This window comes from Neopelma chrysocephalum, unplaced genomic scaffold (assembly GCF_003984885.1).
Source record: "Neopelma chrysocephalum unplaced genomic scaffold, ASM398488v2 Primary Assembly neopelma1_42, whole genome shotgun sequence".
Taxonomy (NCBI): domain Eukaryota; kingdom Metazoa; phylum Chordata; class Aves; order Passeriformes; family Pipridae; genus Neopelma; species Neopelma chrysocephalum.
This window is the reverse complement of record NW_020897700.1, coordinates 6742389-6765980: the sequence shown is the minus strand read 5'-3', so window position 1 is coordinate 6765980 and position 23592 is coordinate 6742389. Positions and strand designations below refer to the sequence as shown.

The 23592-nt window shown below is 34.3% G+C and overlaps 1 long non-coding RNA gene across 2 annotated transcripts; it reads left to right on the top strand.

The window, feature by feature from the left end:
• The first annotated feature begins 354 nt into the window (after positions 1 to 354).
• On the top strand, positions 355 to 22272 carry LOC113964376. 2 transcript variants are annotated; one of them, XR_003533172.1, is made up of 3 exons: positions 355 to 462; positions 15774 to 15914; positions 18658 to 22272. It is a non-coding gene; the product is annotated as an uncharacterized LOC113964376 (long non-coding RNA). The 2 variants fall into 2 exon arrangements; XR_003533173.1 differs by lacking the exon at positions 18658 to 22272 and adding an exon at positions 17367 to 17694.
• The last annotated feature ends 1320 nt before the right edge of the window (positions 22273 to 23592 follow it).

Genomic DNA, 23592 nt, shown 5'->3' with positions numbered 1-23592 from the left:
TTAGTGAGAAAATGGCACCCTTTTCCAAAAGAAATGCCGTGGAGTAGGAGTTCATAAATCCACATTCAGCTGATGTGTTATAGTGAATTCAAACATGAATACTTGCAAAGATTGCATTATCACATTACCCACTTCTACCTGTTTAAATATTATGAGGGAAAAGTAATACCTGCTACTATTTACAAGGCAGCAAATGAAAGGGCAAAATGTTCCCATTTCTTGTGGAACTGACTGACCCTTGTTCTTGAAGAGAACAGTTTGCTGCTAATAGGAAAAATAAACAACAGATGGCCTGGAGGGAACTTTTTTTCTTTTAATGGGTTTTTATTTAACAGAAATCTCTGGTTTAAAAAAGGTCATTGTTAGCTGGGAATAGAGAACTACAATAGTTCTTACCAGTTTAGATTAACTGGTAAGAAAGACCACCAGCCTCACAGGATTGCTTTTGTGTCTGGAGAAAAGGTAATATTTTTAAGAAAAATATTGGAGTTTAAATTCTTTGTTTTAGCAGAAATTTCACCCATTCTATTCTGAATGCGTTGGTATTTGATAAGTAGATAAATTCAACAATTTTTGCATGTTTCATTCTGGGTTCTGTTTTGGGGTTTTTGTTGATTGTTTTGGTTTGTTTGGGTTTGGGTTTCTGTTTTTGGTTGGTTTTTTGGTTGACTTTTTTTTTTAACTGAGCTCTAGGACAGAAATGTGTTGATCATCTAGTAACAAAATGCAGATTGTCAGTGCAACCTTGCATCTTAAGTGTTTTCTACCCCTTGTGTGGATACTTTAATGTTTCTTGGTTATATCTTGGGGCTTTCATTTTTGAAAGAAAATGAATTTTCTTGTAAGGGATAAAAGTAAGACATTTAGACCTGGGGAAGGCTGGGAGTCAAGAACAGGGAACTGCAGTGAAATCTTGTGAATATAACTTGTACAGAACAGTATCACATTTAAGATAGCTTCAAATAACTTTCTTTGTGTGGATGACCAGGAATTGATAAAAAAACTCTGCAGAATATATTCCAGCACATAATGTCATATTTCAAACTAAATACTGAAGGTTTCTGCTGCATATTTACAGTCTTCTTATACTGTATATACAAGTAGAAGACTTGCATCAAAAATCAGGACACAGTGGCAGTGGGTAGAGACTGTTATCCATCAAGGTGGTTTACATTTGATGAGAACTACAATTCATCAAAGAAGACGTAGTAGCAAGCTCATTCACTGAAAGAATCTTTTCCCATTTCTATTTCCTTTTCTTGATTCTTCAAAACTTCATTGACAGGAAGCCATAAGAATTTAGTCATTGGGAAAGAAAGAAAGGTGAAAAAATCAGAACAAATGAATGAGACCTTCTAGGTCAACATACCCTGGGATAGTGCACGCTGTTGAAGTACACCTCAGTAGTATTTAACACAATTGTGTAGATATAACAAAGAGAAAATACAGGAAAGTTTTCTTGCTTATTGATTTTATTGAAGAAGTGACATTCCCATTTATGAAAATAATAAATAATCACCATAATTTAGAGAATTTTCCTAGTTCTAGAAGCAAGCATGAAAACAGCATAATTTAAAATTCGTGAAGAGCTATTTTCCTACAAAGTTATATCAACAGTTATCATTGTAATAAATGAAGCTTGTGGATCCATGCTATATCACAAACTTATTAATATAAAACCAAGCAGAAATGTGCACAGTGAGAAAAAAAGAAATGTTTAGCTGAGAAAAGAGATACGATTCAGAGGCTTGTGGGCTGTGCATGTGCTTTAATTATCTACTCACATATGAAGTCAGTGCCTTGATAGAATGAAAGGATTTTTAATCTGTTAACGTAACAATGATAAGAGGGAAGCAAGAACAGATAAACTACTGACTTGTAGATTTTACTTTCCTAACATAATTCAAAACAAGATTTAAAATATAAAATTAAGTTCAATATGAGAAAGAACAGTGACTATACCCATATAGTATATGTTTCATGTCACACGTCAGCCATCCAACCAAATGCAAAGTCATCTGTTGCTAACCAATGTAATGGAGAAATACCATGAAGTCATACAAGCAGACCAAAATGGAGTGACGCAACCCCTTTGGTCAGCTGTTATTGGAATGGCTGGAAAATGAAGACCTCTGAAGACTTTTGCCAATGGAAAGGTAGTGATGGTGTTTCATATTTCAAAAGCATTTATGATTACACTACTTCTGGCTGAATAACTTCAACTCCTAGTTCCTACTAGAACATATTCCATGACATTTTAATAAAGTGTTTGAAATAAATTTTAGAGAAATTTACAGAAATATATGGACTCTTACTGAGCTGAGATGAGAGGGTTTTCAAAATAGCACCTAACCATACTATTCCATTGGAATGGAAACTTTACATATAGGAAGTGGTGTACTGCCCTTATAATAGGGCATAAAGTGGAGTTTAGTAAGTAATTAAATATTTAATAGCAAGAACAAAGACTGAAATCTCATGTGACAAAAATTACTTAGCAGTAAAGGTATTTCAGTTCTTATTTTAGATTCTAGAGCTATTTCAGAAACAGAGTTTTGGCTCTGGGGAAGTTGAGCTAAGTTCCTGCTTATCTTCCTTCATAGTCCAAAGACATGATAGGAAATCTATTTAAACTCCATCCAGATCAGTAATAGTAGCAATTCAGTAGGAGTTTTGAACTTAAAATTTTGTGTTTTGTTGTTGCTGCCACTTATATAAAACTTACCCCAAACCTTGGCCACTGTAAGAAGCACATTGCACTCAATCAGATTTCAAATAGGAATATTTTTAATAGGAACATTCATACAGCCTTCAGCTTAAAACTATTTTAGGAAATTTCATTGCATTCAGCTTTTCTCTAGTAAAACTAAATTAGACTGTTAACATTTACTGCTATTTTCCCCTCTCACTTAAAATGACCTAAAAAGAATATATAAAGCATTAAATGGGGACCAGAGGCATTCTAACAAATTATCCTATTACTTACATTTTTTTGTAAGTCTCCAATCCCTCTGGGTTAATGGGTTTTGCTTTTGTGTATTTTTGTGTATCTTTTGAGTCTATGCATTGTAGGACAATCTTGACACTATATAGGAAAGGTCTAAGATCTTCCAGTTCTGTTTTGGATAGACACATATAAATAGGTTTTAAACTACCTGACTATGTTGAAACATTCACAAATTTAGATCTGTGGTCCAAAATCCTCCTAGAATTCCTTTGTTACTACACATTCAAATTTTAATGTGCTTAACTCAGCACGTTCCAGGCACACTACACATTAGATAGTACGCAAATCATTGTGCACATCTGAACAAAGAGGGATAAATTGCCCTCTAATTGAAATCTATGGAAGGTGACAATTAGCTTCACTGAAGCCACCATACTATCCTCAACCTTATTTTTTATAAAGGGGATGTTGGAAAACCTGTAGTAACTTCTGTAAATAAGAAATTTGTTGTTAATTACAGACTTTGATGATGGGCTGAATATTTGTTGGCTGTTATTTGAGCTATAAAGCAAAGAAAGGAAGATAACAGTCACTGGGAAAAAGAGGAATTCCAGGGAATCATTGAGTGGAAAATAAAGTGAGCACTGGAAAGAAACCATGAGAACAAGAAAAACTAAATCAGCAAAGGCAAAGGAGATCATCAAGTGTGAGACAAAGCCTTACTAGAAAGGGCAAAAGGAATGGTAAGTCCTCTCTGCTACTTTGACCATCAGACATTGAAACCCTATAATTAACAGATAAGACATACCTGTTGCTTTATTCTAAAAGTACACAAGGTCAAACAATTCAACTCTGCACAGCTTAATAACGCTATGCTCCAGAATGAGGGGCTCACTAGGATTCACTTGTACATATGAAAGCAGGGTTTGCAATTAGCTTAGTAAAATACTCCTCTGATTAAAGGTCATCTGTCAAACAGACAAAAAATAAGGAATATCAAAGAAAAGGAACTGGACACAAAGAAAAATTCTCTGTAAAATATAGGATTTTTTTAAATAATTTTAAATTAAATTATGAACTTACTGGCACAGGGCACTTTGAAAATGAAAATAGATATATTCACTCAAAAAGAAATTAATTCATGGGAAAAATAATAACTGAAAATTATTATTTGTATACTGTCTTCATCTTCTGAAACTGCTATCCCCTGATTGCTTGCCTGAAGAAGCAGAAGATGGATCATTCAAAATATTTGTCTCTAATCTATGTATCTATTGCTGACAATTTTCAGCAAAAAGTTACTGAAGGTACCTAAAACATAATAATTTTATAAAAGGAAGTAAAAAGTAAGACAACAAAAACACAGAAGGGGGGAGGTCCTGAAAGGTTTTTCAGTTATCTTATATTTTCCTGCTATGGATTGACTTAAAATTCGTTTCTTCTGTGTGAAATGTGAGCAAAACAGTCTCATAAAAAAGTGGATCCTTTTCTTTCTTTTTTCTTTTTTTTTCCTTTCTTTTTTCCTTACTTTTTTTTCCCCTCCATAGTGGACTGAAGCAACACTTGACAATTAGTTCAAGACCCATCCTAGCTGTAACTGTCATGTGATTCTGAGACTAAAAATATTTGCTCTGTCTTCAGACATCTACTATTCTGTTACACCGTGGGAATTAATTGGAACCAAAATACTATATATTCTTGAATTACTGTTCATATCTGATGTATTAACATCTTCTCACCAGTACAGTACGGATAACTCAAAATATTTCAGCCTTTTATCTAAGTATCTATTAGGTTAGGTACTGACCCCTTCTTACTCTCTTACACAGAAGTACAGTTGCCTTCACAGTGATTTAATGGCAAAAGCAGAAACTGCTTTATTCCTAGTAAGTTTAAACCATTGCTGAGGGGGTTGAGATACAGTGGAAGAAGCACAGCAGTAGATACACTACACTGCCCGAGCTGTTCCATTGTTTAAGGACTGTAAATGTCTGCTTATGGGCTGGTTTAAGCCAGTTAGATTACAGAAAGAAATGAAGTGGTTTTCAGTCTCTTTCATTATATAACCAAAGCCTGAATTTCCCCAGGGAAAGCTGTAAAAGACATACACATTTACACCACCTTGACTACTGCTAGTAGCCCTTGCTGGAGCTGTCAGGATCTCAGGAGACTAGGAAACTGGAGAAGCAACACACTGTGAATCACTGCTATCAGAGCTTTAGCTTATCATGTTGAAGTCCATTAGCAGCAACATCTACAAAAACCTAACTATTAATCACTTGAGTCTTCAACATCACTGAATATCTGAAAGGAAAGGGAAAGGAGTATAGCCAAACAAAGCAAAAAAACATATTTTCAGGAGGAAATATATTGGAAGTATAAGCAGAGACACAGCCATCTTTACAGAATGGGATGTAAACATTAAGAAATATTTCAGTCCTGTAAAGTAGAAAGTTCTGCAGATTTTTTTAGAAGAAGGAATCTGACCTATTCCCTTCTCCTCCTCCAGTCTGCATCTGTTAAGTATTACATTTTACAGACATGGAAATAGAACCAAGACTTTTTAGCATTATTTCCTCTTTGAAATTTTTGTTAGACAATATTAGAGGTCCCTATTACCCTGTCCTCTTGGAAAGTTAAACTATGTGATAGCTGCCTAAAAATTATGCAGCTATTTCCTGACCCAGGCTTTTACCCGCTTCCTCCTTTGTTTCCTACACGTTTCTACAGGGGATGGTCAGAGGACCAGAGGGATGCTGAGAAAGCATCCACCCCCAGGGATGCTGCTGTGCCATCCCTTCTCTGTACCAATACCACGAAAAACTATCCTGATTAGATCCAAATATGTTTTGTCTTTGTGCTTAAAAGCAATGATTCTCTTTTGGTCCTAGAAGGGCAGTATGCTCCTTCACTCAGGTTAATGAGGATTTCTTTGTTTTTTTTTCTTAAATCTATTTCTACAATCGAAAAAAATGAATAACTTTTCGTCTAATGAGCACTGAACAGTGAACTGCTTATACATGACCTTATTGGTCTTCACTGTGCTTTAATGAGTTACTTTCATGCATTGTGTGAAGAGTAATGACAATGAATAGAATTCATGTAAGTAATTATTCTTATTATTGATACTATTATAGTTATTATTGATTATATTTTATTAAAAATATTAATAATAATATAATTATTAAATCTTCAAGAATGTATGCCTCATATAGTATAGGGTTCACCATTTCAAGGAATAATATACTGCTTTGAATTACACTCCTTTGAATTCATAACAGAGTTCAGAAATTGGACATTTCAAGTAAGAAAAAAAAGTACCAGGTTTCTTACATCTCAGGAAAGCTATAAGGAAACAAAAAAATCAAGCAAAAAATATAACTCATCAGATAAGTTGTCATAGCTAACTTGTCTGTTTTTTTTTCCTTTGGTCAGCAAAATGTTTATAAACGGATCATAAGATTTTCTTAAAAAATATTACATTTTCTTACACTTCTTCAAAATGTTTTCAGAAACCTGAATAATTTATGACAAAGATAGCAAATGATGCACACTTTACCTATGAACTATGAGCTAGGTTGTGGAGCTAAACTAGAACAGAATAACCTGTAGTACAGCTAATAAAATTTTCTGTATGTAAACTGATAAAAGGAGTTAATTAGAAAACAATAGTTCATGATCAAGATTACGAGTTGCATGTATTCACATCTAGACCTTATCAAAAAGTGCAACTTTCTGGAGGTGAGTTGTTGACAAAAATATATGAAAATGAACACATATATTAAAAAGAAGTAGATAATTTATAGAGATAAAATAATGAGAGGGATGGTACACTACATTTCTTACCCTGTGCCTCTAAAAACAGTCCTGCTTCTTGTAAATTTTAAGGCAGTTTCAACACTGGACTTGTCAGAAAAGTTAAAGGATTTTTAGTTCCAGTGATTTTATGATAAAATTTGAAGTACACATAGATGAAGTGCCTGATTTTTTTCCAACTGTTTTAGCATTATTATAAAATTTAATTTTATTAAAATGTTACTTAATTAGCTCAAAACGTGTAATATTTGCATTTGGTAAATCATTTACTTATAACTAGCTTATTCACATTTTGCAATATGGCATTCAAAGCAGCTATATAAAATGTACTTTAACAATTGTTAACCAACTAGTTAAAGTTAATGCAAAGTATAAGATAAGGTGTCATGAGGATGCCAGAATACCAACTAAGAAAGGTCCATATCAGAATAGAGCTTGTTTTGTTATGCTGATCTGTATTGCCACCAAGGTATAAAGATCATCTGAAGAATGGACCAAATTGTGTTAGTGACTAAATGAAAGTCAGGAATAAAACTTGACTGTATTCAGTTTCTTTCTGCATCTCCTAGAAGTTGTCTGGAAGTTGAAGTTGTTTGGGTCTTTTTCAAACTTTGAACTTTCCACAAAATCATTTATTTCCTATACTAAACAATTTACCCAGTTTAATAAGTATCTAAATAGAATCTAACCATGTCCAGGAAAGTAAGGAAAGTAAGGAAAATTGAAGAAACTGAATAATAATCAATGGCCAATCAAATGAGGCAAACCTTAAAGGTATTAGATAAGAAAAATGGGGTAAACTTCTTCACACTGAAGTAGAATTGGTCATTAGAATTCCGATAATTTAAATTCATGAGACTTGTTTTGTATCTCAGCCTGGAACACTGAATAATTCCTATCTCTGAGCACATCCCTTGGTTTGCATTAAACTTCTAAATTAATTTTTTTTGTCATGCTAACAAATGATAGGTATGTTTCGCATCTAGCATATTGGTCAATTAGGTTAATTTTTCGGGATATAGAAACATTGTTCAGGATATGTTACATTACTCAGAAAAATAATTTAAACTGTTTATTCTACCTTTAATGTGTATGCATAATCTCCAGAAAGAATATCCAGGAATATTTTGTCAGGTTTTTCCAGAGTTAAAGACTAAGTTCTGAATGTTTTTACTGTGAATATAAGGTGTGCTATCATTTTTGTTTTCTTTCCCCAGGGTGTAATTAGAATATTGAATCATGGTTTGCAAAGGAATTGATACTTTCTGAATCTGCACCATTTAACTTGCTTGTTTCATAAATAAAAAGAACTCTAATGATATTATATAGAGCAGGGGAAAATTTTACTTGTTTCTAATACATCTAATTTATACTACATATACATCTGTAGCATTTTCATTGACCCCAGAAGACTATTCATGAATAGCTATGAGCTATTTTCCATATAGACATGTGAACCAGTAGGCAAAAGGCAGATAAATCAAGGCAATACCAACATTAAAGAACAAGACTGTACTAGAAGTAATGACCGTAGGTAATTACCTTTTTTTTGGTCTTGTTTTTAAATGCTTTCAAAAGGTTTTTAATAAATTTTAAACACATTAATTGAATTATTGAAATACTTTGCTTGAGAGAAGCATTAACCCTATTAAAGCATGGCAAGTTGAAATAGGAATTATGGAAATATATTTGAATAAGTAAAGAGTTTTTAAAAAGCAAAAGGATTCTTTTTATGTGTAGAGTTTCTTAACATGTATAATTTCTTGGGCCTACCTATTGTCAGCTAGTCATGTAATTTGTTAAACTGTATTTTCAGCCTTTGACCCTTCATCTCCTTCATATCCTAGACATTATAAAAACACTTTGTCAAATGCAGTTTCTGGGAGACCATCAAGGGAATAGTTCAATGATTAATATGTTATTAAATTTTACTGTGTATGATGCAAATTTGGGCCATCTATGACTTTTAGAATGCATTTGATATTCAATTACTAATTTTAAACACAGCAGGTCAGTGTATGTGAACGTATATAAAAACATACACCTATGTGGAAGCATCAACCAAACTTTTTAATGGTTGTGAAGTTCAAGATGTTCTTACTCGTGTGATGTACAGGAATCCGTCTGAGCCAATGACACTTGAAAGTGATCCTCTTTGCTTAGCAGCACAGATCTAGCCCCTTCTTAGTTAAATATATCCTTCTTCAGTGCATGTGTATGTCTCCTGGAATTTTTGCATTCAAGACATTATGTCATATTGTGATACTGTTTCAATTTCCTTTTGCCAGATAAAGCAAAGAGACTGAACTTCCCTAAAGAAAAAAGAAAAGCCACCCACTCTATATACCATTCAGTTCCAGAACTGGGTATGTTTTTTTAGCCAAAACCATTCTTTGTGCTGGAAAATGGAGCTATGTTGTGACTAGAGAGTGAGTTGCTCTTACTGCTTTTGTTACTAAACCAGAAACCATGTTCTCTTTTCAGTTTATTTCCAAACTCTTTTGCTTAAGATATTGTGTAATAACAAAAAAACAAAGAAAAAGTTTTTTATCTACTAATATGAATTGAACTCTTTCTTGCCTTTAGGACTGTCCACTGATATGCTTAGGAGATGCCTAAAGCATTTATTTAGTTAGTGATAACAAGAATATATACAGCTGCACCATTTTCAGGACTGTGCCACACTTAGGCTTTCTGCATCACATGGCACAGCACCAAGATCTGCATAGGTAGATTTATTGATGTACACCAAGTCAATCTAAGGAAACTATGGCTCTATACTTCTTAGCCATTGCTAAGTTTCTGCCTAATATTACCTCCAGGTGGAAATGACCAAATGGAACAAATAAAGACTTTTCTTTTACCTTTTCTGCCTCCATATAACTCTTTTTATCCTTTTACAAGCTAGAGAAAGTTTCATCTCACACAGAATGGATGTACGTGTTTGCTATAATAATTCCCCAAATCACCAGCAATTTAATGTGGTATTTATTTATAATATTTTATAACCTAAAGTGCATATGTGTAAGATCATTTCTAAGCGTATCATCTTACTGACTCTCACTTCAGGCTATGGACAATCTCAGAGGACAGCTTTTAAAACCTGCAGATCAGAAGGTTCCAGGTATAAGTCTACAAATATGGGAAAGCACCGTAGGTTGGATGGATTTCGGTTCTCACCTTGTAAAAATATCTGAACTTCACTACTGGTAACTTGTGTGTAGTCATAGCAGCAAACCAAAGTGTGCTAGAGAGATGCCAAAACTGAGCCTCATTGAACCAGGCTTAGCTCTAAACAACAGCCCAGGTACAGCAGCAGAGAAATTACCGAACCTGCAAATTAGATGTATGACGTCAGCATAGATAAATCCTTTTGCTAAATCTACTTTCAAAGCATGCCTTACTCATATCTTCATTATTCAGGTAAGGTTAACCTCAGGAATTTTATAATTAGTCTTAAGAAATGGTAATGACAAAAACAGCAACAGACTTCTGTGAATTTTCTTATTGTTGGCAAATTCTAGGCCTTCATGTCTTATTAAGGGTTTCATTTATAGAAGAAAACTGGCAACATACAAGATTTTAATCGTTTTTTACCTAATCCCTATTGGATCTTTTCATTCCAATTTTAATTCTGCTAAACACCTGGAACCTTCTATTTTTCTTTTCCTAATTACTAAGAAAAATATTCTGACAGTTTGACTGTTATTGAAGTCTGACCACAAGCATTGCAGGAAGGAAGAACAGATACTATTTTAGTTAATGATTATATCCATGTATCTTGCAGAAATGCGTATTTGCAAAAACAGATTCTGAAAAGCATTTCCACACAGAACTAGCTGGACTGCATATGTAAATGAGATACTATAAATATTCAAACATAAAAAGTTTCTATTCAAAAGTTAGCCCACCAAAATAGTGCTGCACTAAATAAAAAAAAAAAGTGCAGCTCCATGAAACTGCCAAGTGTCATTAAGTCCTGGTTATCATCTACAAATGTGCTGAGGTTCCTTCTGAACTGGGAATGGGCTGACTGGAAATTGTAATTCACAGGAGGAAGTTAGTTGAATTATAGTCTATGCCAGTAAAACAGACTGAACAAAATGGCTGTTGTGTTCTTGCATTATGGCCTTTCACTTAGGGAAGTCTACCCTGAAAAATAATAATACCCTTTAGAATATAAGCAGAGCACTAGTATTCTTTGATTCTTTAGTGAAGGTACAGAAGAAACATAAATTGTGTTTCTGCTTCTTGCCTGCTTAAATTGTATTTTTCTTTCAAAGTCAATAATTCAATCAAAAAAATGTGTTAGACTGACACACCGCTTATCTTAAGTTTAGATATATTTGTTTTAATATAATATTTTTCAGCTCAGTAACTAACCGTCTGTGTATATATATCTCAGGAGGAAAGTCATTCACAAATAAATGTAATCTAACATTCTCCAACTTGTGAGTAGGTACCTACTATTTTGCCTGGTATGAAATTTTCTTACTTCCTTTGTCTCTACTGTTCTCTTGTTCAGTACCACATGCTTCTTCTTCTCATTTACTCTTTCATCCATTTTCTTCAGGAAAGTTTAAATCCTACCACAAATTATTCCTGCCTTGTTGCATTGAGCCATATTTTATGGACAGGGCAAGATTTGCCCCATAATGTCAATTGGCACATAAAGCAAATGGGATGTCATTTGTAGATTTCTCTCAAAGATTTGTAGGAATATTTTCAAATTGTTGCTGGCAGCACAGCCTTCTAATTTCCCTTCTATTAAGGAACTTGCCTTATTTCTCACCTTTTCTAAAGAAGTAGTTAAGACTTCCTGAGTATCAAAACATTGGTCAATATCAAGAATTTTCCCTTTAACATCATTGTAATCAAAGTAGCAACAGGGAATTATGGTATGTCCATGTCTAAATAGGCTTAGCAAGTTTCTTTTTTCCATAGCATAGCACAATATTTTAGTATGGGTTTACACTTCATAGACTCTTTTAAATCAATAGGAGGTATCTTATTATATTTCTTTGATAAGTTAGTTTTCTCTTCTGATATTTCTAAGTACTATTATTATTATACTTTTAATGAAAGTCTGTCCATATGCCACAGTCATTAGTGAATACATTCTCGTAGGGATTATACAAACATACAGGATGACATGACTCTTGAAAACATATGACAAGGCAATTAAAAAAATTGTAATTTATTTCATTTCATTTTATGCAATTTACTGCCATCTTAAAAACCCATAAATCGTTTTCATTAAGTTACAGATTTTCTAACCATAAATTTAACAGTGATTGCACATAATTTCTATTGGAGCCAAGATACTGACTTTACCAGGGCAGAATTTAGTTGTTCTGCCTGGATTACCACAATTTCCCAATAGATCTTATTGCATGAGTAAGCTACTACTTTTCTTGGTCAGTGTAAATGCATGGTATGTAAGCACCACAAATTCTGAAAAACTGTGAAATTTAGTAACACAGTGATAATTTTGTTTAATATAATTGCTATGTAGGCATATCACATGATATTAAATGCAACTTCCATTTTCCTAAAACATTTAATTTTGAAAAAGAGCCAAATACATTTGCTTTAGTAAATTAGACTTTCATTTCTGCATCTTATTTTGTTAAATAACTGATCTTATTTCACAAAAGCACTTAAAACTTGTCGACTGAATACATGGACTTTTCTAGCAGATTCATTACATGTTTCCTTGCTGCAGGGTTTATTACTTGCAAGCAAACATTTGCTACTGGCAAAATCTCACCTAATATATTCTTGGCTTCTATGTCATTCTCTTTTTCATTTTTGTCATAGCAAACACACTCTTTTTTTCTTTGGAGCTTCACTTTGAGAGTTAAAATATACAAATAAAAGACATAATTTTATTTTTGTAAAGATATTACTGGGTAATCAGATATATGTCTGCATAAAAAGTTTCATAAAATTTTCCTATTCAGCAAGGAAGTCACAATGTTCACATGAACTCTGGTCTAGGCTAAGATAACTACTCTTCTTTTGACTTATAACAGAAATCATATCTCTGGAGCAGTGTAAACACCAGAGTAATCAGTTCAGCTCATGTACCACTGCAGAGCAGATTGGGGGGGTGGGTATAGTCAACAGTTCTGTACATTAGCACTGACTATCACAATGGTAGAGGGTTCTGCAGAAGCAGTTTGACACAGAGAAAACACGGTGTTTATACATTTGAGAAAAGTCTTCCTGTTCTCGCATGTAGAAGAATTTAATTAATGAGTCATTCCATAAACAGCAGATGGTATGAAGAGTGTAAACACACGAAGATACCTCTGAAACTAAGACGGAAGGTCAAGGATCTCAGTGGAGTAGTGCAAAGGCTAACAAAGCTGAAAGAGAGTTAACCATCACTTCAGCTGTGTAAACCAGAGTACCTGTCGATAACAGTCGAGCTGTCCTGATTTACATCGTATGGGAATACGCCCTAACTGCTTCTCCCTGAGTGCCATCCATGTCTCTGCATCCTCTTTTTGAATATTATGGAATTTATCAATTATGTGTTAGTAATTCATCAACATAAGGTGTGCATTGTGATCCACAGAGAAATGCTTTGAGAAACTGGAACAACTGGGCTCATTGTGCAAGAGTAAAATAAAAGAGCTAAGGATGTGGAAATGTCTGGCTCATAAGTGACAACAAAAAATAAAAGGCACAGACAGGCCTTACAAGATTTTGTTTCCCACTGAGAAAAATAGGAATACGACAACATTTCAGTGACTGAACAGTAACTTTAAGATACTTAATCTAGCTGTAAATTACTCTGGTTTTGTACTGGTCACAGTTTAGTCATAAAGTTCACTGCAAGCAAATTTACCTTGCAGAGAAAATCCTGTGGGGTTGCTGATGATTTTTTGCAGAAGTAGTAAGCTTTAAGCAGAAAGGTAGCAAATACACTGCTGACAGTCATCCAAAACATCAGGTTTATCATGGGGTGTGTTCATGAAGAAAAAAAAAAGCCAAAATAAATAAAACAGAGTGCTGGGGCAGTGAAGAGATACTGATAGTTAATCTGTTTGATCAATTAAAATAATTTTCCCCTTCTTTTGTATTTGATCAGTAACTTTTCCCTCTATATTTGATCAGTTATGTTCAGTTCAGTGTTATGTTAATGTTTTCTGAATAGCCAAATAAATTATTAACCACTATATCAAATCATCTCTGAAAGAGGAAAACAAAAGACTAGAGATGGAGAAAATATGCATCCAGAGTTGTATACAGCATAAAGTTGTACTAAGCCATAGACAAATCCCAAGAGCTTTATGGCATTGTGGAAAGCTAGAGCTAGCCAGCAAAAATATTTTAATAGGGGAAAAACATGATTAAATGACCAGGAGAGGAAAATATTGAGGGTAACACAACAAAGTGAAGCATTAGATTATAGTAATGAGACCCATGTTGCTACCGTAAAATCTGATTTTTATTTCTAATCTTATAACTTTTTACCACAAAAAACCAACTCACTTGGGTGGCCATCCTATCCCTTTTGATTCTTCCTCCCTACTGGCTTATCTCCAGTTAGCCAATGTCCCTCTCAAGTTTTCTGTTTCAAGTTTGCTTTGCAGGGCAGAAGATGCTCTTCTGCTATTGCTGTTACTGCTGGTCATGACGTAAGTTGTGCAGCCACTCTGGCAACACCAGTAGACAAAAAGGATAGAACATGTTAGAGACTAAAGTTCAGCCTCAGCTGCAGTTGGAGGATGAACTAAGATTTTAACTTGGAACAGTGTTTCTCATTTATGGGTTGGTGGAATGCTGCTCTGCTGAGGGAAAATACAGCAGCAGCAGTCTAGAAATCTTCCCCCCTAAGGACCTTTCTTGCAGTTTAGGAATGAAAGAAATGGGACAGTGATGGTAATGTGTGAAAGAATTCATCCTCATTATTTCATAATTCTCTGAACTGATAGCACAACAGGGTGAATCAACACTAAGATGCTCCATAAAAAGAAAAAAAATCCACTGAAGTGAAATTTCAGTCATTTTACTGCAATTTAGCAGACTATACTTCACTATATATCGGCAATGCTGTTTCATAGGATGCATACAGAAAGGGTATTTAAAAGGCCAGTCTTCGCTCTTGGTTGTAAAAATCAGAGATAAACCAAAGATAAGGGCACTTGAATTGGACAGTCTCATTATGAGTTTGATTTGGCATTTTTAATGTTCATGAAACACGACTGACTGAAGTGCAGTTGCTGTTACAAGGGTTTTTTAAAATGTCTGAAACTATGTAATGATATAACTTCCAAAAAAGACATGACAGCTGAAAACAACCTCTCTCCAGCAAATGCTGTTGAAGTGCAGAGCAGGAAAGAAAGGGCATGATTATGTTTCTGTGCTGAGCTAGCACATTCCTTTTACACAGAGTAGTACTCCCTCAGGTAATATGACATTTTCATATAACTGCACTTTATTTTACAACATTCCAACTGAATCATGTATCAATACCACTTCTAGCATCTAAAAGCATATATTAGGAGCTTCCCACTAGTATTTACAACCATGGAATGGATGAGGACATTGTGAGTGAAAAGATGCTTAAAAGGGGTATAAAAGGGTTGCTTTCGCAATGAAAGAATTGTCACAGGCTTGCCCTGGGTTAAGGACATGTTTAAATGCTAATCTGTAGAGTATTGCCTGAACTATTTCTCCGTTTACAATTCGCTCAGTAGAGGTGCTTGATGTAAAGACCCAGATTTGCACATTTAACAAGAAGTAAGAGCCAAGTGTCTTTAGGTGGGAGATTGTGAATCTCAATTTCCCCTTTGGCTAGAAGACAAGGCTTCTCTGTTTTATGCTTTCTATTTATGTGACTGTATATTATTTAATTGTGGATTTAGTCTTATCCTAAATAAATTATATGAAAATGATAATGCAGTAGTTTCAACACATGCATTCTCCTTATTTCTCTTCAATATATGTGCATTACACAAACAGTTTTTGGGACAGCTTTGCTTTTTTTCTCCTGCAGAGTGTATGTATTCATTTGCCAAACAGAGATGGAGAAGTAAATTCCTGCTGAAATTTCTCAAGCACCACCTGTTCCCCTCGTAACTCCAGTTCCAAATAACTACAGTTTGCCAACAGAAATCAGAAAGAAGAAACAGAAAAGGTAAAATTTCAAGCTTGTCAATAAATCCAGTTAATCGACCTCAGAATTTATCCCTAAGGCCTAAAGATACAGGCAACTACATTGTAAAGAGGAACTGAAAAGATTCAAAGTGCTCTAAATATGTATATATTTATCGTCACTTATATTGCATAACTCCCTTCTAAGTGTTCTACTTTATTCCCTGAAGGATTTAGCAATCTCTTTTCTTCACATGCATTTCCTCTTCATTGTAAAGATTTGATGAATTAGTCAGGGAACAGAACACAGTAAGGAGATAGGCAGCTGCTCATATAGCTTGAGTTTTCACTATTCAGTGGAAGTTCACAGTGTTAGTAATTTGCATAAAAAAATATGTGATGTGAAATGACAAATCATCTCCAGATGCCTCATATTCACTGCTTTGGCCAGTCCAAAAACTAGACAGGAGATGGTAACAACGATTACCAGTGCTTAAGTGCTGACAGAGCCCCACTAACAGCTGCAATACCCAATAGCGCAAACCTAACAGCCACACCACAAGCAGCTGCACACCCATGGATGGAAGTGCTAGACTTAAAAGATATGTTCTTTACAGTCTCCTTACAAGGTGAGGATATAAAGAGATTTGCTTTGCCTTGTGAAGGTATACAATGTACATTTACTAGACTCCCACAGAGGTATAAACACTTAGCTGTGACTCCTCATGCTGTGTTTGCTGAATTTTTACAGATAGTCTCACTCTCTCACGATGCAAAATTTTACTTCTCTCACTCTCTCTCTATATGTATATACATACAATCAATATATAGATCATATAATTCAAGGAGATTCTCCTGAAAAGGTAGGGGAAGCAGCAACAGCAGTGTGACAAGCACCCTGTGAAGTAGAAGTTGAGAATCCACCTGAGAAATGTCAAGGGCCAAGTAAAGATATAACATTTTTGGTTGTTTGGTATATAGCAGACCGTGTGGTGATTCCTTCAGACACCTTAAGAAAAACAGAATACTTGCAGATGACCCCATCTAGGAAAAAATTGCAACAGTTAATGGGAAATTTAAGATATTGGAGAAAACTTGTGCCTAGATTTTCCATTATTGCTCTCCCTCTGTACACACTTTTTTGAAAGGGAAAACCATGGAGATGGAACCCATAGCGTGAAGAGGCAGTAAAAAACCTAATACAGGATGTAAAAACATATCAGTCTTTGGGACCAGTGTACCCCCATGATATAGCTTCATTAAATATGGTACTGAACTATTGAACATGAATGCGTAACCTGTTCCAAACAGGCCCTTATGGACCAAAGATGCCTTTTTTATTCAGCTCAACTGCATTTAAAGAGACGGAACAGAGATATGCTGAGTGGGAAAAGGGAATTGTGTCTTTAGTCTGAGCAGTTGAACAATCTGAGCCACTGGGGGATAACCTGTCCAGAAAAACCCTGTCGAGACTTGAACTGTTTTCCCTTTCCAGGAACAATACCAGTATGGATACCGGCACACTTCCACTGGAGATCAGGTTATTTACTTCATAAGTGAACAGCTAATTAGTCAAAATGCCTTTTAGGCCTTCTAGCTCACAAATATAGGAGGCAGATACTGTTTGAAGTCCTGACTTATAAATACTCTTGTACTACACTCATACATAACCAAAATGACAATATTTTTGATTTTAGATCTGCTAAGTTACAGTGGTATCACCCCTCATAAACCTGAGAACTTTCTAAAGGAATCTTTCAGAAGTACTCACAAAGTTCTTGTTTTTATTTTAATCCATGTTATCTTTTTGTTCTTGGTAGCATTAAAAAAAAATGCTCATGAATAAGAGCTGTAATTTCTGAAATAAATCCAAAACCGTTTTTTTGTGGGAATAAAGAGACTTACATTTGACATGCTACTGATATGGTCACAGAGTAGTGATATTTTAAAAGGGCAAAATAAAACCATTTGATTAAATAATACTTTGTGGTGATAAAAATATGTGGGTACAAGCAGGTAGAATAATTCTCTGTTGGATCAGTGTTTCTTCTCTTGTGCCAGTGGGATGCATGAGTGATAGTTCGCAGCCTAGAATATGCAAGTACAAGTTATTCTCTGGTCAATAGCGTCTCATCATGATGTCACTTATGACTAATCATGAATTTGTTATACATATTTAATTTTAAAGTTTTCCATTCTCCTATTAAAACACTAGAAATATACGTATAGGTCAAGACTGTAAAAATGCATACTCTAGTTTAGTTTGAGCTTTATAATATTTTTTTGAAAAATTTTTTTTCCAATCGTATCTAAAAGCCAGGATTTCACTCTCAAAAGCAATTTAAGAAACAGCTACAACATCTATGACGTTCTTTATCATTCTTTACAAAAAGACATAACAAAACATTTATTTTAATGATTTCAATTTGGTTAAGAATTTAGCTGAACTTCTTATTTTTAAAAGACATCTTTAAAGGATGTATATATATTCTTTGAAGGATGCATAAATTTAGATACAATCACTGACTGAAATGCAAAGTTTAATCTTTCACCTTTTAAAATTTAGTATAGTGATAGTCATATTTTGCTTCTTTCAAAGAACGCAAATTTAAAAAATCTACCAGACAAATATGGATAATTTAATAGTATGATATAAATTTGGATTAATTACACCAAGTGATTAGATATTCCTTGTTCAATGGTAGTACTATGCATGTGTGTAATGTTACACTGTACTGTAATTGTGAAATACATTTTTAATCTGACAAAATGGCTTTGTATTTTAGCCACAATCTTTCATATCAAATGCTGATTCTCCTGATGAGATTTGTGATGTCTCTTCCTGGACCCTGAAGTAAAAATTGTGAAGACCAAGAATTCTTCAGTTGAGAAATGTGGTAATGAACTTTTACGTGAACTCTCCCACCTAAATTCTAAATTTTCACTGAATAGCCCTGCTTAGTCCATGTATTTGTGTAGAGAAAGAATATGATACCATGCAACAAACAGAGGATAAGTGGAATTACATCATACAGCTATTGCAACCTTGATGTTGCTCCATCACTCTTTCACTGTCCTCAGTCTGTCAGAGGCTACATCCAATCAGTTTGTATAGTATTTTGTCTGGTGTAAGCTGTTCATTGAAAGACCACTTCCAATCTACTCCTACTTGCAAGAATTCCAGTAATATTTCTACTCTGGACAGTTATTTCATAGGGTCATCAACCTTTGCCTTTCTAACTTCTCTGGTGGAGGAAGAGGTGGCATCTGCTTTTGCAGGCCTTATTTTAGACCTATCATTAAATTTTTTGATTCACATCTCAGGGAAACTAAAGTTAGTATATATGATTTTTTAAATGTAATTAAAAATTGCAAGAAAATTTGGGGATCTATTTTAATATAATTATATGCAGGTTATTTCACTGAATATAAGTCACAAAATGCCACGTGTCTGTGGGTAGCTACGCATCTGTTATTCTTCAATGATTTACCTGCCATGAAACAGATGACAAGTTCATACAGAGAAGGTGAAAAGTAAAAGCTATAAAGTCTAAATGAAAACTTTGTGAGGCATAAAAAAATATCCTTTTTCAATCATTGAGCCTGCCTCATGAAGGTTGACTTTTATATGATGGATGAACGTGGACTGCTACCCTTTACTTTAGTATACCCATGTCAGGCTACCATATACAGCGCAGTTTTCTTGATTAGTCCATCTTATGGAGATAGATGTCTCCCCTTCCGGTTAGCAGCCTACATTTTGGTGCCAAACTGCAAGTTTTAATCCCAGTATCTGAAGTGAACTGTTTCCTGGTGACTAAAGTGTGAAATAAAGTGCCATGAACATCTCATCTCCGTAAATATTTTTTCTTTATTGAATTTTTTCTTGTTTATTTATTGACTTTGGAGTTGGGTAAAAAAATTGATATCAATCATTTTCAGTGCTGAAAATTTTCAGAAAAATCACTTAACTGCAATCCAGCATCCATAAAAGAACATTTTCCTATTTCGGTAGAAAGAACTGGAAATTATAAACTAAAGCATTGATTGATAAGAATTTGGATTAGGAAAATGGAGATGGTCCTGTTTATCTCAATCCATTGGGTCTATCCATTGCCTACTCTTTTGTCAAAATGTGGAAAGAATATGCTGCATCCTTTTTACAAGGATTTCACTCTGTGACTCTGGAAATGCTCAGTTTACACAAATCATTTGGCAATTTTTAGCAGACAAACTCTGTCAAATTAAAAGAACTATGGGGGGAAAGGAATTATGAGGACAGAGACACTTTGCTGAACTCAGAGGTGCTGTACATATTATACTGATTTTTATTTGTTTTTCTTGTGTAGGGACACCATTCCTCCCAGCTAGGTCTGGATTATGGAATCTACATATAGCCAAATGAAAGTTTACCTTTAAGTTTACAGATACTATGGGGCTACAGACTTTACAGCTGATATATTTCAGTAAAAAAACTCAAGGCTGCTGGCATGAAGCTGAGTTCCTATGGGTTTATTTCAACCCTACTGCTATGTCAAAACTTTTACTTACTTTCAAAAATACAGTTGCAACTTTTTTTCTCCTCAAAAATTATCTTCTGAATCTGTGCATCATTTATAAAATGAAGAATGCAGATACAGTAAAAAGGAAAAACCAACCCTATTTCTATTGATAATCTATTTTTTGCTCTAATCTCTCTGAAAGCTTTGTTGGACTGTTGAAGTGGACTAGGAAACTTGGAAATTTCACTTGCATAATGAGTCCAGCACAACAGGTTGCTGAGAGTCACTGGGAAAATATTTCTCATTTTTGGAAATGGCTAATTTAACCTCAAATACTCTTAAGGAGGAATCTCTTAGAAATATCACTAGTTACTGAACCGTATTTCTATTTAATAACATCCCTTCAAAACTTCAAAGAGGAGGTCAAATACACAGAAACTAAAGGTCACTGCAGTTTTTGTGATATTGGTGAACAAGAGGTACACTTAAGGAAAGAAAGGAAAAGTAAGAAAGACTGGATCTGAGCAGGAAATATCTGTTTCTATCATAGGGGCGTTTTTGGAATTTCAGATCTTGTTCCCTATCATGGGTTGGACCAAAAAGTCAATAGCTCAATTTTTATTTTGAATTCTAAAATCAGATAAATTGATGAGGGTCAAACACAATGTATATAGTATATTCATATTTGTGTATAAATGTGTGTCTGCACGTAAATATGTACTACATTTTTTTCCTCTAATTGTAACAAGACCATATCACCACTGCAGGCTCCACACACAGAGCCATGCAGCCAACAAAAGGAAAAATAGGAAAAAATGAAGAGGCAGAGTTACTGGTAGAGAAAATAGGACATTTAGGGCCAGAAGGGTGGTCTCAGGTTCTGCCCATAGCCAGTGGAGATATGTGTCCTTGTGAGAGCAGCTTGATGTAAGAACCTGACCAGATTTTGGATACATGACCCCAAAAAAGATCCCTTCTAAACCACTCTTGTGTCTCAAAGGGACATTTTTCTTTCGATAATACCTTAAACAAGATTTATTTAGTGAGAGAAAATTTTTAATTCCTCATCTCTCTTTAATACTATGGTAATATTAAAATTATGCCCTGGCAAAAGCCAGTGAAATGTATGTGGCAGAATTGGTGGAAAAAGTTGGTTTGATACAAAACTTCATTAAAAAGATTTCAAGATAAAATATGTCTTATTTCATATGATCTTGTTATTGCTAATTTATCTACCGTAAGTTATTAGAGGCACTTTGATGATTATCAGCTAGGAAGAATCGAGATATGTCAAACAAGGTAAGCAAGCTCTATGTTCAACACAAAAGAAGTGGCATAGTTGGGAAAAGCTGAGGAATGGAGGGATATAGTAAAATAACAGGAACAAGTCATCATGAAGATATGTTACTGCATGAAGTCAAAGATTTCCCAGAGATCCAATCCTAAAGGAGTTCCTAAGATGAAGTACTGAATTTTTCAGAATTATCCAGTATGCAGTGTTTGTTGTTCTTGGAAGCATCAAGCAAGAAGCTCACGACTATCTTACAAATAAAGAACTAATAGAGGAAAATATTTTCAAGGAGCAAGACTGTTTGATAAAATTCAAGTATTTACTAAATAGAAAAGGAAATCATCAACAGCCACAGTGAAATTCCAAAAGTTGTGTGAAACAAAAGTCCTGTGAAACAAAATTGTCTAGCTTCAAGACTAAGGGAAGAAAAGATCTATCATCTTGATAACTACGTCTATGCCTTCTGGCATTTCCAGAAAATGATACAGCTTAAAGAGAAACTAGTTTAACACTTATCCATCATTTTCTTAAAAGCCAAAATTTCCATGTACCTTTTTTTTCCATCTTTCCCCTTCCCATTGTGTTCCTCTTCTGTTTCTTCTTTGTTTTTTCACATTCAGTTATTTCTCATTATTCTTCTTTCTCTCTTTTTTTTAGTTTTTTTAATTTGTATTTCTTTAGAACACATTGTACAAAGCATAGATATTACCCAGTTAATAAAATCCAAACATGTTGTGTTTTCTGATACAAACTGGAATGAGAATACTGCACAAGTAAAATAAAGCTTTGATATAAACTCTGTTAAGGTTCTGTAGAGTTTTGGTTTTGTTTTTTTTTTATGTATGCATGTGTGTTTGCACATGCTGCATATAGTCATTTATACCTAAAAAAAATTATTGTATGGTTTGACAGGCTGCTCACTCCTCAGATTGTGAGGCCCATCCAGTAATCCATCAATTAGAAATAGAATAAGTCAGATCAAACCATATTTAAAAATAAACAAAACCCAACCAAATGGCAACCTCTTGGTTTTCTAAATTGAAGTTCCAGTCATAAGTTAATTTTGGGAGTGTTTAAATACATCAGCTTTATACTGTTCTGGTCATGGGTCTTTCTCTTTTGAGAAAAAGCCTTGCTCATCAACAAAATAAGACAAGCTAAATACTGTTTAAACTCCCAGGAGATGAGATTTTTTCCAAGTCTCTTAATTATCCAGACATTCTTGCAGCCATGAATGTGGTTTTTCAGCCAAACAAAAGTCTAGAATCAAAATAACATGAGAACGGACAGTCTCCTTAAGCATTGGTTGATGTTCTTTTCAAGTTTCATACTTTGTGAAGATTAGGAACATACTGACTGATTTACAGGAAAATTTAATGGCCGGTTTTGCAGGTAGCACGAGTTGTTATTTAACCATTGAGTTTCTTGCATCACTAAACGAAACTAGGAGCTTGTTACAAAAAAACCAAAGAATCTTTGTCTTTGCCAGTCTCTGCCTGCCTGGTTACAAAGTTATTCAATATATCTTAGTTGCCTTTTAGTAAGAAAACTCAAAAACCCCTGAAACTGAATGGAGAAGAATCACAAGAAGGACAATAATGGGTTTCATTCTTTGCAACCTGATCAACATCAGATAAGCCTTAAAATTGCATCCAGCAATATTTACTGTAATTTGAATCAAATCACCAAAGCTTCAACGGTTTTGTGAAATTTATTATGGTGAATTTCTGTATACGTGTTTGGATGCAGAAAAAGAAAGTTGCAAGCAAAGGGGAGACATTCAATAAAATGTGAACTAAACATTATAAGAATTGCTTTTATATTCTCTAATATATACAGCTAAAATTCAACAGCAACAATATAAGGTGTGTTTACATTAATAGATTCAGTCCTTCAAAACTTACAGTCTGAATTAGGGTGATTCTCCA